The sequence below is a fragment of the Monodelphis domestica genome, chromosome 5 (assembly GCF_027887165.1).
Source record: "Monodelphis domestica isolate mMonDom1 chromosome 5, mMonDom1.pri, whole genome shotgun sequence".
Taxonomy (NCBI): Eukaryota; Metazoa; Chordata; class Mammalia; order Didelphimorphia; family Didelphidae; genus Monodelphis; species Monodelphis domestica.
Genome location: NC_077231.1, coordinates 18,788,131 through 18,799,132, shown reverse-complemented (window position 1 = coordinate 18,799,132; position 11,002 = coordinate 18,788,131). Strand labels below are relative to the sequence as shown.

General features: G+C 37.2%; 1 pseudogene; it reads right to left on the bottom strand.

Annotated features, from left to right (window-relative positions):
- Nucleotides 1–474: 474 nt before the first annotated feature.
- LOC100019750 (tubulin alpha-8 chain-like) overlaps nt 475–11,002 on the bottom strand; it is a 32,023-nt pseudogene continuing 21,495 nt past the window's right edge.

The window sequence follows — 11,002 nt, the reverse complement described above, 5'->3', positions numbered from 1 at the left end:
TGGAGGCAGGAGACAAATAGGGAAAGGATTTTGGAATGTTGAAAAGAGAGTTGAGCTGAAAAACTGAGAAGCAGTGAGAGTCTCTCTGGGGGTTTGCTGACTGCAAGTATCTAGGGGGCTTTGCTGCCAAGCAAATAATAAATAAATAAAGTTTGATTATTACATTGTGAGAGGAGATTTTGGAAAGGCAACATGATTACAAGCACAATGACATAGAATTCTGTGAAACAAGAGAGACAGGGGTTAACCCTGTTAGAATCTTGAGGAGAGGAGAATGCTGGGATTCCAAAGCCAGCCAGTGTATAAATGGAAATGTTCTACCTTTGAGCTATGTTCCCCAGCATTCCTTTTGTATTTCCCAGCATCCTTTTCCCTTCGTTTACATGCGTCTTTACTATGATTCATAACTTTCTGTGACTCCTCTCTCTTTCTCGTATTTATCTAGATTAAATGAGGTTGGTTGCTGAACACTTTCTAGAATTCTTCACTTTCATCTTCTCCTTCGATAGAGTCTGTACCTACTTCCTCATATTCCTTCTCCAGGGCAGCCAAATCTTCCTGGGCCTCAAAGAATTCTCCCTCCTCCATGCCTTCACCCACGTACCAGTGTACAAATGCCTGCTTTGCATACATAAGGTCAAACTTGTGATCTAGGTGGGCCCATGCCTCAGCAATGGCACTCAAGTTACTTAGCATGCATACTGCCTGCTGCACTTCCTCCAGGTCTCCTCCGGGCACCACAGTTGCGGGATGGTAGTTGATGCCAATCTTGAAGCCAGTGGGACACCAATCTACAAACTGAATGGTTCTCTTGGTCTTGATTGTGGCAATGGCAGCGTTGACATCCTTAGGTACCACATCACCTCAGTAGAACATGCAGCAAGCCATGTACTTGCCATGACGAGGGTCGCACTTCACCATCTGGTTGGAGGGATCAAAGCAGGCATTGGAGATCTACAGAGAGCTACTCATGATAGTCCTTTTCAGCAGTGAGTAAGGATAAGGCACCAGTTTGGTCTGGAACTCAGTGAGGTCTACATTAAGGGTGCCATGAAAGTATAGGGTGGCAGTGATAGAGGAAACTATCTGGCCGATGAGTCAGTTGAGATTGGTGTAGGTAGGGCGCTCAATGTCCAGGTTCCGGTGGCAGATGTCATAGATGACTTCGTTGTCCACCCTGAAGGCACAGTCTGAGTGCTCCAGTGTGGTGTGAGTGGTTAGGATGGAGTTATAAGGTTCTACCACAGCTGTGGATACCTATGGGGCTGGGTAGATGGAAAATTCCAGCTCAGACTTCTTGCCATAGTCAACAGAGAGTCTCTCCATCAGGAGAGAGGTGAAGCCTGAAGCGGTGCCACCCCCAAAGCTGTGAAATATCAGAAATCCCTGCAGTTCTGTGCATTGGTCCGACAGTTCAGATGTGCTCCAATACAAGATCAATTATTTCCTTCCCTGTAGTATAATGGCCCCGGGCATAGCTATTAGCACCATCTTCCTTGCCAGAGATCAGCTGCTCTGGGTGAAACAGTTGTTTATAGATGCTGGTCTGAACCTCATCTATTACAGCAGACTCCGAGTCTACAAAGACTGCTCTGGGTGCCTGCTTGCCAGCCCCAGTCTCACTGAAGAAGGTATTGAAAGAGTCATCAACCCCCTCTCCCCCCAAGGTCCTGTCACTGGATACTGGCTCTAGAGAGCTCCTTTTTTACTCTAGCTTTTTAATTTTAATAAATCGTATAAATATGATGCTGGATTTATTGCATATTAATTTTAATTCTCACATTTTGGCTTACCACATAGGGATAGAATTCTAAAAAAAGAAAATTTAAGGCTTTGTAGAGAAATTTTTTAAGCCATGGTTTCTCTCACCCATCCGCTTGAGCCAGCATTCCCCACTGACTGTGCTCCTGTATCTTTTCAACACACAGCCTGAGAGTTCTTAAGAACCAGGTGGAGTATAAATCCCTTTACTCCACCCATCAATTTGGGTTTCCAACCTGTCCTAGCCATTATTCAGCAGGGGAAAAGTAAACCTGGCTATTCAGCCCCTCCCTCCTTCTAGTTTCTAAGCTGATTTCTTAAACTGACCCTTTACTCCTGGCTTACAATTCAGGATTTTTCACAGGAAGGACACTCCCCTGCCATTTCTTTCTTTCTTTCTTTCCACCCTACATTCCAACATGAGAGAGAGGGCAGTTAGCCCAAATCAGTGGATTTGAAGTCAGAATTTTGGGGAAGAAAGCCTGATTTTTTTTTTAACCTAAAACACCAAGGAGTACTCTTTCTCTCATATGCAAATACACTATTGTTTCCCCTCACTATAAATTTTCACTATAAGTTTTGCCCCTAGGGAAGAGGCAAAAAAACTAATACTTTTCCAAGCCTCCTAGCTTGTTTTCACTGTAAATAGAATCCATTCTGCTTTTTTTGAGGGCTAATTCTATTAGGAAGCATGCTTGAAACTCTGAAACAACAGTTTGAGTTGGAAAAGCTGACAACTGGCTCTGTTTAATTCTTTTATTGGCATTGTTTATTTTCACTGGAGATTTCCCATTTTATTTCTCCTTAAAAATATGCAGCAGCAAGGTAGGCTGCTTGAATTCTAGACTAAACTGGAATATTTTGAAAAAGTTTTGAAAATCTTAAATCTCTCAACATGCAGAATGGAGATTCTGTCCAGTGCATGTATGAGGAACTCCAGAGGGGTAGCAACAGAAATGCAAATGGATGATAAATACTGGGGAGCAGAATGAACCTTAAAGATATATGGAAGTTATTGCTTGCTAACTATTTTGAGTTTATTCCCCTCCATAATAATGAAGAAGTCTATTGGAATTGGAGAAAAAAGGATTATTGAATTCATTGCCTATACCCTGTCAATGCTTCTTTTATTTTACTGATTGCTTTAAGGTTTAATTTTTTTAAGTTCATATATTTATCTAATCAATATATTCTGTTACATGACTTTTATTTGTATTTTTTCCCTATGACTGTACTGAAGAACATATCATTGAGAAAAAGCCCATAAGCACCTTTTTCATTAGCAAAACCTTAACTTCTTTGAGATACAGCATTTGTTACCTTATTCATTGAGGTCACATGTTGCCTAAACAGCCTTTGTTCCTTTTTTAATTTCTTAATTATCACATAGATGATGATGGATGGACTTCATAAAAAAAAAAAAACAACTGGTTACAACCTATATACAACTTTTGTAGAATTTAATGAGCTAAAATTTTAAATTAATGTTAAAGAATCTTCAGAAATTATTTTAAAATAACTAGTAGCTTCTGAATGTATAGTTTTATATATATATATATGTATATATATATATATATACATATATTACAAGGAATGTTGAATTAAAATATAGAGAACAAAATAGAAGTTCTTGCCATAAAAATGTTATATAAAGCATGAAGCCAAAGTAAGCTTCTGCATGGTTTTTTGAACTCTTCAGTTTAATCTACTTCCACCAGAGCAATCTAGATTTCTTGGTGATGTTATAGATCCCAAAAGGTTTTCATCAGCAGTATAGAGATCTGTGTTTTTTCTGGGCTCTTCTGCCAAATTTTGGAATAATGGCAGTAATAGGTTTTGTTAAAAATATCTTTGCCAAGGTTGAAAGATTTACTACACCTGTAAAACTTGTGACAAGCATCCATTAGCTTCTAAGGTTTATTAAATGTAATATAGCAAGAGGCTATATAGCAACTCATATGAATCCTATATGATAGTGTGTTTATTTGCTATTTTCATTAACTGGGCTATTGTGAATTTGGGGAATTTTTGGTACTTTCTTTAAATGTGCATTACTTGTTATACTAATGTTTTATAAGGCTGTTACTTTGTGAAGTCATTTGCACTCACACAGTGGTTCATGGCCAGGTTAAAAAGGAAACGGATCTCATTTTGAGGGGAGAAACCTTTGTATTCTACCTCTCCTTGGCTGACACAGTATGTCACTGGTTGTAAACTATATATATATATATATATATATATATATTTAAACTTTTTTATTATTATTTTTCTTTGCATGTGCAATATAATATTTGAGTTTTATTTTTTCTCTCCTTTTTATATTTGAAGCACATGTCACCAGTATTGAGAAGATTTTCTTTAATTTTTTTTATTTTACAGTAATCTAAGTTTACAATACATTTGCCCCAATGTCAATGCATATCCCAAAAGCTTTAGACTATGAAAATGATACCACTGATTGTTTAAAAAATTATGGGACTTTGTTTAATTATTCTGTTTGATTCCAGAAGAAGGGGAAAAAAAGAACCACTGCACAGTGCCAAAAAAGCACAAAGCTACCAGCATAGTGCCAATAGAGCACAAGATCAAAAAGACCAACTAATCCCAGTGGGATTGATGAAATTTTGAGCCAAGACAATAGGACTTTAACTTTTGGAGGGTTCAAGATTGAGGCTGTTTGACATATGTCAGAGGCAGGTCTTCCTCATCCTACGTTATTATATCAAGCACCTCACTTTAGCTCCTACCTGTCTCCCATAATCTAGTCCCTTTTCTGTCTTTCATAGTGTGGCAAACTTTCTGTAGTCCTAGCTACTGATTGGGTAAGTGCATAGTAGCTTAAATAACTTTAATTGGACCTTGATTCAAGGACCTGTTATAGGTTTGTTTTTCCTTTACTTATATTTTTAGACATAAGAGTTTGATATTTTATATTTCATCCATAAGTTATTTTTTCTCTTTTATTTGGATTTTTTAATGGTTTTGATTTTCTTTTGCCAATTGATTCATATACCTCATAACTTAGCCATGTATCCCTGAGTGATCCCTGGGTTTATCATCATCTTCCTCAGGGGAATTCTCTTGAGAGTAATTTTAGTACAAGAAACTTGCTACCTCCGTGAACTGAGAAAGTGAACTGTTTTGAGAAGGCACCAAAAGATGCCTACAGAGGTCACATGCTGCACCAGAATATACAGAGTGAATTTTGGGATGTGTTAAATTGAACTTTGGGGGGTTGAATGCATTTATTTTTAATGTACACTCTTATGTCAAAGTGGACTGCCCCCAAATTAGCTATTTGTCAGTGTAGCAATCATTGGTTTTGTTCTCTTTTCCTTTTATCCACAAATTATTGCAATTTATATGTTGGTTATGTTTTAAATGATCCCTTTAGGGAGACTGGTCTCCCAAAAAGATCACAGGGAGTATGTAGAAGTGAAAATTTTCTACCTTTGAACTATGTTCCCTAGAATTTCTTTTGTATTTCCCAGTATCTTTTCGTTTATTTACTTGTGTCTTTATGTTATGGTTTATAACTTTCTGTGACTCTTCCCTCTTTCTCTTCTTTATCAAGACCATGGCTTAAGTTAGCTCCCTTTTAACTCTAGTTTTTATTTTAATAAATATTATAAATATAATACTTGAGTTATTGTATATTAATTTTAATTCTCACACTGGGGGGGGGGGTTGGTTCCTGACTCTGGAGGCATAACCATATCAAAAACCCAGCTCTGATCCTTAGGAAATTCAAATTGTTCCTGAGAGATAATTTGACAAGAGCCAGAAGATCACTGAAGTTTATAACTCTCCTGTTAATCTGAGAAGATCAAATCTGATAGGGAGATGAAACTATTCAGTCCTGCCTTTGGTAGGCTCAGCCTCTCCAGACTAGACACGATCACTTCTGATTCCTGACTTCACCTTTATTTCAATCTATATTCTAGAGACTTGTTCCTACTTGGATTTAGCCTAGATTTAGTTAGAATAGAGGGGAAGTTATCAGGCAGAGAGAATAATCAGAGTATCCCCAGCTTGCTGAGGACCAAAAGAACTTTAAAGCAAAGTCATTTTGGTGTGTAATAAGTTAAAGTTATTTGAGTTAGAGAATAATACACTTGCCATGTCCATTATCCCCATATCTAGTTACAAACTTTATTAAACCCTGTTAACTTGAAGAAGCATTCAGATTGGTCACTTACTGGCCTGAGTCAGAGAGTACAGCCATTTTTGCTCTCTGTCCTTAAAGAGACTACCCTGTCAGACCAGGTTAAGCAAAACCCCAGTCATCCATTTACACCATCTTTACAAGGGCTCTCTTTACCTTAACAATATCAATGAATGTACCTCCTATCAGTTCTCATTAGCATACATAGCAGTAAATGGGTTTCATTCATGTACTGTGCATTGCCACAGGCATTCTGAACCCCTCCCCAGTCCTACTTAGATCACTGCCTCTCCCCTGCACACCACAGGCATAGAAGAGTCTCTTTTTTCTCCTTTATAATCAGCATAAGGTACACTTCAGAAAGCCTGACCCAGAGTACACTATGTGACTGTAATCTTTGCCCCAAGAACACAAATCCCTTGTTAGAACTCTGGCTAATGGTCCTCAAAGCTTGGTTTGAGAGAAGGCCAAAATAAATTTTCTATTCCCATAAATTATTTTTAGGAGTTGTATTTATGTAGAGAGAAATTCAGATGTTTCTTCTTTTTGTTGGTGACAGACTGTGAGGAAAATAAAAGGCCTATTTTCTTGGAGTTTCTGCATGTTGTAGAAATTTTTGACGGAAAACATAGGATTCGTTTAAGGACTAGACCTATGATTTCATTGATATAGGAAATTCCTAGATTAAGAAATTCCCTTTACCAATGCAGGTCAGCACCTTCTCAATAATTTATAGTCTTAGAGAGTTTCCTAGAACAGCACTAATGTAATGGGGAAATGGAGTTAATTTTAAAAGGGTTGGACTTGTTTATGTAAGAGTGTGTTTGCCAGGAATCTAATTAATTACAAATAGATTTTATTTACAAAACGTAGAAAGAGTAAAGTAAGAAATCAGAGAGAAGATAAGGTAAGATATCTAGCCTAAACACTAAGTAATTACTACTGGCCCCTGGGCAGGGAGGGTGAGTTCTTAACTGAAGAGTCCTCAGCCCTTGTAGCTGAGGCCCTGGGGATGCAGGGAATCTCTCTCAAGAGGATAGGTCTCTCCTGAGGTTAGTCTTTTCTGAATATCCAGCAGTTAAGAGTCATCTTTCACTCACCATGTGTCAGTCTAAAGAAACAGGGTGTCAGGTCCAGTCAGCAGATCCTTCTGCCCCCCTTCATCAGTCTCAACTTGAAAGCATGAAGAATTGACTCCTTTCAGGAAGCTGTCACTCCCTTTTAAAGACATTTTCTTTTGCATCACTTCCTGTGCCTTCCCCTATTTCTACGTCTACCAATCACAGTTGACACTCTGCTCTAGGACTGCCCAGAAGGCAGTCAGTCGATCCTGATTCTTCACCCGCTATCACACACGTGGGTCACAGACCTCCCACTCAATGATTAAGTGTGATGTTTACAGTTTTGGTGATTACATCTAAAAATGGTTAGATCTTCCTACTCAACTTTTAAGTAGGGTGTTTACACTTTCGGTGACTAAGTCTAAAAATATGAAAGGATTACAATTTATTCTTCACAATCAGGGGAGAGTTAATTAATTTCATTGTTATAACCAGGGGAGAGTTAGATTTAATCTTCACACTAAGAAATTAAATCACTTACATAATCTATATGTCAGAGATGAAAATTGAACCCAAGTCTTCCTAGTTCTTTAAGGACAGTTCTCTAGCTATTGTGCCATTCTGCTTCTCTTTGACAGATTTCAGATTACATAAGGTGACTGAACTGAATAATTTTATCAGAGAACTGGATAATTCTCTGCTTTCTGAATCTTGAGCCTTTCATAATTTTGAAATGGGAAGGGCAATTAATCTATACAGTGTTTATATTATTTTTGAGAGGTAAATGTCAAGTATCTGTTGCAGTTCTCTCCTTTGTAAGGATAATATTAGAAAATAAGTATTGTTTTATTAGTTTAGAGATAAAAAGTAGAGTGCAGGCTTCAGAAAGAATTGGAGTTTGAAGCAGAGCTGAGAGAGCATCTTGATTTCAGATGTTGACAGATATAACCGTTTTTCTGTGTCAATTACTTGCTCTGGAAGTTGGGAGTTGGTCTCTGTCAGTTGGCAGAGACACGCTCTCAGAGACTCTCTCAGGGCTGGAAGAGGTAAAGTCTTTGCCTTTTTCTCTGTCCAAGGGAAAGATATGAAGGAGCTCAGTGTTTTCCTTTCCCAATTTGGGAAACACTATTGAATATTTATTGTGGTTTTATAGGTTGTTTAACTCTGAGAAGACCAAAGAAAAACTTGGTCTTTGGTTTGGATTTTGGACTCTCAGACTGTTAAGACTTAACAGACTCAGAGTCCTAACTTGACTCTTGTTAAGACTCAAACAGCTAGCCTTTGCTATTTTATAATTTGAAGGTGAAGTTAAGAATTATAAGGATAATAGCAGTAGTTTTTATTTAGATAGTATAAATTTGGGTTAGTCAGATCAGGGAGGATTAGTGTAACCTGTAAAACACAGGAGAAGTGGTTATTTGTGGAACCTGGGAGTGTATTTGGGTGGATTTTGAATCCCTTAGAATTAGAAATCCTCCATTATCCTTCTATATTTCAATAAATATTTTATTTTTATAATAAGAGTCTCTTTAGTGTCCTTGATCCTGGCCCTGAAAGGAAGTTCACATTTGAGCTTTACTTCGTCACTAAGTATACTTTTGATTACATCTATCAAAAGTATCCAAACAGTTATTTTTTAAATTTTATTTTAATTTAATTTGGTCAATTTTAAACATTATTCCTTGGTTACAAAATTAATATTCTATTCCTCCCCCCCTCCCACCCTTCCCATAGCCAATGTTCAATTCCACTGGGTATTACTTGTGTCATTGATCAGAACATATTTCCATGCTGTTGATGTTTACACTAGGATGTTCCATTACAGTCTACAACCCCAATCATATATCCCTCAACCCATCAAGCAATTGGTTTTCTTTGGTGTTTTTACTCCCACAGTTTTTCCTCTGCATGGTGGATAGTGTTCTTTCTCATAGATCCCTCTGGGTTGTTCATGATAACTGCATTGCCACTAATGGAGAAGTCCATTACATTCAATTGTACCACAGTATATTGGTCTCTGTGTACAATGTTCTCCTGGTTCTGCTTCTTTTGCTCTGCATCACTTCCTGGAGGTTGTTCTAGTTCCCATTGAATTCCTCCACTTTTTTATTCCTTTGAGCACAATAGTATTCCATCACCAATTTATGCCACAATTTGTTCAGCCATTCCCCAATTGAAGGGCATCCCCTCATTTTCCAACTTTTGGTCACCACAAAGAGCACAGCTATAAATATTCTTGTACAAGTTTTTTTCTTTATTATCTCTTTGGGATACAAACCCAAGAGTGCTATGGCTGGATCAAAGGGCAGACAGTCTTTTAGCGCCCTATGTGCATAGTTCCAAATTGCCCTCCAGAATGGTTGGATCAATTCACAACTCCACCAGCAATGCATTAATGTCCCCACTTTGCCACATCCCCCTCCAGCATTCATTACTTTCCTTTGCTGTCATGTTAGCCAATCTGCTAGATGTGAGGTGATACCTCAAAGTTGTTTTGATTTGCATCTCTCTGATTAAAGAGATTTAGAACATTTTTTCCTGTGCTTATTAATAGTTTTGATTTCTTTGACTGAAAATTACTTATTCATATCCCTTGCCCATTTATCAATTGGAGAATGGCTTGATTTTTTGTACAATTGATTTAGCTCTTTGTAAATTTGAGTAATTAGACCTTTGTCAGAGGTTTTGTTTATGAAGATTATTTCCCGATTTGTTACTTCCCTTTTAATTTTGGTTACATTTGTTTTGTTTCTACAAAAACTTTTTAAGTTGATGTAATCAAAATTATTTATTTTACATTTTGTGATTTTTTCTAACTAAGTCTTGCTTGGTTTTAAACTCTTTCCTTTCCTAAAGGTCTGACATGTATGCTATTCTGTGTTCAACTAATTTGCTTATATATTCCTTCTTTATGTTCAAGTCATTCACCCATTCTGAGTTTATCTTGGTGTAGTGTATGAGGTGTTGATCCAAACCTAATCTCTCCTACTCTGTCTTCCAATTTTCCCAGAAGTTTTTATCAAATAGTGGATTTTTGTCCCCAAAGCTGGGGTCTTTGAGCTTGTCATAGACTGTCTTTCTGAGGTCACTTATCCCAAGTCTATTCCACTGATCATCCTTTCTGTCTCTCAGACAGTACCATATTGTTTTGATGACCACTGCTTTATAGTATTGTTTGAGATCTGGTTCTGCAAGGCCACCTTCCTTTGCATTTTTTTCCATTATTTCCCTGGATATCCTTGATCTTTTGTTCTTCCAAATGAACTTTGTTATGGTTTTTTCCTAACTCAGTAAAAAAGTTTTTTTGGTAGTTCGATTGGTATGGCACTAAGTAAGTAAATTAATTTGGGTAGGATGGTCATTTTTATTATGTTAGCTCATCCTATCCATGAGCAATCAATGTTTTTACAATTGTTTAGATCTAGTTTTAATTGTTTGGAGAATGTTTTGTAGTTGTGTTCATATAGTTCCTCTGTTTGTCTCAGCAGATAGATTCCTTATCCAAACAGTTTTGAACCTATATTGTACAGTTTTTCCATCTAAATATTTTATTTTTACAACTCGCCAATTTATTTTTACACCTTTAACAATAATGATGTGCAGAAGATAACACAAAAGTAGAGTCACAATCTAGAGCATTGACAGTATAATATGTCTACACAATATGAAGTGATCATAATAGGGAGTGTTCACAATCTAGTATGATTTATGAAAACTAAATTTTTTCATTTAGAATATGTCCACCTGTCAGAGTTCACTTATTCTTCACTCTGCTCAAAGTGAATTATTTGGCCGCTGCCTTTCCACAATGAAACATCATAAGAAAAGCTGAGTCCCTTAATCTCATTCTACTTTCTGAATATATCCAACTTTTGGGTCAGTTTTTGCTGTAAAAATGGATATTTGAACCCCAGACTTCAATTCCCAAAAGTCCTTGGTAGCTCCCAGAATTCCCTATAATTCGACCTGAATTCCCACCTGGGCCAAGAAGAGAAATTGTATTTAAGCTGACTCT